Source organism: Rhinopithecus bieti, unplaced genomic scaffold, assembly GCF_001698545.2.
Source record: "Rhinopithecus bieti isolate Rb0 unplaced genomic scaffold, ASM169854v2 scaffold_45617, whole genome shotgun sequence".
In the NCBI taxonomy this organism is placed as follows: domain Eukaryota; kingdom Metazoa; phylum Chordata; class Mammalia; order Primates; family Cercopithecidae; genus Rhinopithecus; species Rhinopithecus bieti.
Genome location: NW_016819136.1, coordinates 2,723,889 through 2,726,989, shown reverse-complemented (window position 1 = coordinate 2,726,989; position 3,101 = coordinate 2,723,889).

The following is a 3,101-nucleotide window of genomic DNA, read 5'->3' as shown; positions in this document are numbered from 1 at the left end:
AATTCTCCACAAACCAGAATTTTCTGGTCCCTGTGCTAACCTTGGCCCATTTTAGAAAACTTTGGTCAAACTTTCTCACAATGCCTGTGTAATTTGGGAGAAGAGACTTTATGATTTGACCTGCCCTGCCTCTAATATTCCGGCCACGCAAAGACCAGGCCCTTCTACCATTATTGCAGGTGTATGATGGAAATTATGTTTCCTTTTTGGTGCAATTTGTACAATGTGACCCTGGGCCATTCTGGGTCAGGTGCTACAGCTGAAGTGGGAGGGTGAAAGGACAGTGAAAGCCATCAGAAGAACTGATGAGTAGCCAGGTAAATTGACGCTGACAATGAATGGACATTTGTGACAATATATGATGCTACCAAAATTTGCCACCATGATACCTCAATCCATATACTTAGTTCTGGAGCTGAGCTAATTGGGAAATTTGAGTCTCAAAATTCAGCTCTTCCTGTGCTGTAACATCACCAGGAGTCAAAAAGGGAAGTGGAGCAAGTGGGGTCTGACTGTGAGGGATATCTCAGTGGCAAAGTATCACCTACAGAAGAGAAGGGAACAGACGAGGGAGAGAGGAGAGCCACAAGAATGTCCTGGCCTCTTTTCTCTTCAACTCCTGGCACCCTCTCACCGTAAGCCAGGAAAGTAATGATCTGCTCAAGTTATAAAAACAAAGTAGAAATAAGAGGAGGACAAAAAGTCAAGAGGTACAGGGTGATCTCCTTCCTCTTCTACATTTCTTTGGGATTCATGTTTGGACCATAAATTTGGCCTTTAAACTGTCAGACTTCTTTTCCTGTGGACTATCTTTTCTCCTCGACTAAACAGCATGCTTCTTGTTTTAGATCTCTCCCGGTTCCTATATAATAGATGCTTCAAGCATTTGGTTGACTGAAGTGATTGCATGAGCTTTCTCAATCTTGAGGAGAGAATTGTGGCAAGGCTGCCACCTGTTTCCATGACAAAGTGTTAAGAGTGACTCAGCCTAACATCCAGTTGGGTTGCCCTTAATGAGAGAGAGACTGTATTTACAGGGCCCGGTCACTTCCCACTTGACTCAGCCGAGCTTGCACAGGCTGTGCACATGCTGGCTGCTCCTATCTCGGACTTGTGGAAAGAAAGAAGAACATGAGAAGTGCAGGAATCTGTGGCTTTGGAACTTCACAGAGACCTTTCCCAGGGGCTGCAATTAGAGAACTGTCCTTTGGATTCACCTTTGCTAAAGAACTACAGTGAAAGTTCTGGGAGATGTTTGCTCAAAGTGCTACCCCCATCCTCAAACCTTCCTAAGTGCTAAAGGGACATTGTACCACCCACTGGAAATGCAGCTCCCATTTTTGAAGCCTTACAGTGAGGTTGGGGAAACAAGACTCACACACTCCAAGGAAGTTCCAACATATCAGATGGTGAGACAGATGGCAAGTTCTACTAAAGCTCCAAGAAGGAAGGAGTTGCTCAGGACTTGGCTGGCCCAAGAAAGCTTTATAGAATCTGAAATGGACCTTGGATAAAGGGTACACGTTGACCAACGAGAAAAGAAAATATGTTGGAGGGTAGTGAATAAACTCGTTTTAGCTGGAGCAGGTTTCATGTGGTCACATAAAGTTGGAAACGGTTCTGGAAGGCCTTGAATTCTGGATTTACAGTGTGCATCTTAATAAGCATTGGAAGCCATCAAATATTTTTGAGCAGGTGTGTAAATACATGCGAGATTTTTATTTATTTATTTACTTTTTGAGACAAGGTCTTGCTGTGTCACCCAGGCTGGAGTGCAGTGGCATGATTCTGGCTCACTCCAGCCTTACACTCCTCCCGCCTCAGCCTTCCTAGTAAGTTAGGGACACAGGTGCGTGGCACCATGCCTGGCTTTTTATGAAGACCACCTGGTGGTAGTGGAGAGGATGAGATGGGAAGCTTGGAGTTGGGGAGGCCAATTAGGAACAGTCCTGTAGAAACTATTGAATATCCAACTGAGGTGAGAACAGAGAGAAGGGACACATAGCTCTCAATTCTGTGAGAACCTCTGTCTTGGAACAGTACTTGTGTGATATTCATTTGATTCAAAAATGTCCAGGAACACTTTGACCCTTCACTTTTCCCATAGTCTCCTGACCACTTTTCCCAGAAGAGATAATGGAAAAGAAAACTGCAGTATAACCTACTGAATGACTCTGGGCAGTTCATTCTGCCCCTTGATACTATATCTAATTTAAATAAGATAATAATGCTTTACCTGCCTGAAAGCAGAGGACTGGAATACTGATTTTTTTTTTTTTTTTGAGACAGGGTCTTGTTCTGTTGCCCAGGCTGGAGTGCAATGACGCAGACACAGCTCACTGCAGCCTTGACCTCCAGAGATCAAGAGATCCTCTCCCCTCAGCCTCCCAAAGTGCTGGGACTACAGCCGTGAGCCACGGTACCTGGCTTATCTTGCGGATCTTTTCAACTCTAAGACTGAATACCTTTCTTTTCTTTTTAAAATTCTTTTTCGGAACCCTCAAACACCTACTGTCTTCAAACAGCCATTCCAGCCCGGACTGGGAGAAGCTGGGGTTCGCCGTGGGGGCTGCGTGACTTCCCCAGGGCCTCTCGGAGATGTGGTTCAGGCTGGGAACAAAGGTCTTCAAATCTCAACCGGAAAACGAAGCTTGTCTGAGATAAGTGTCCAGTGGCTCCCGACGAATACCGCGTCTGCTGGTTTCGCCAAGTGGGAAGTCGGGTCGTTGCTGTTGGCGACGAAAGGCTCTGAGGCTAAAGCCTCGGGCGCGGCCCAAACCAGCCTCTGCTTCGCTTCTGCTGAAAGCCACACCGTCAGGCGTCTGGGTGGTGACCACGTTTCCCTCGGTCACCAGAGTCCAGACCAGCACCCGCCCCTCCTCATCCCACCCGTGCCCAGTCGGCGGAGGCACCAGGCACCGGTTCTCCGGCCCCACCTCTCGCTCCCCTCGGGAAGCCACAGCGGCCTCGGCGTCCCCGGCTTCTCGGAGGCGGAGCCCACCTGTGCCGGGGCGGGCCGGGGCGGGGCCGGGCGGGGCGGGCCAGGTGCGGCGAGCACGAGCGCCCAGAGTCCGGAGCCCGGGCCGCGGCTGGCGGAGGCG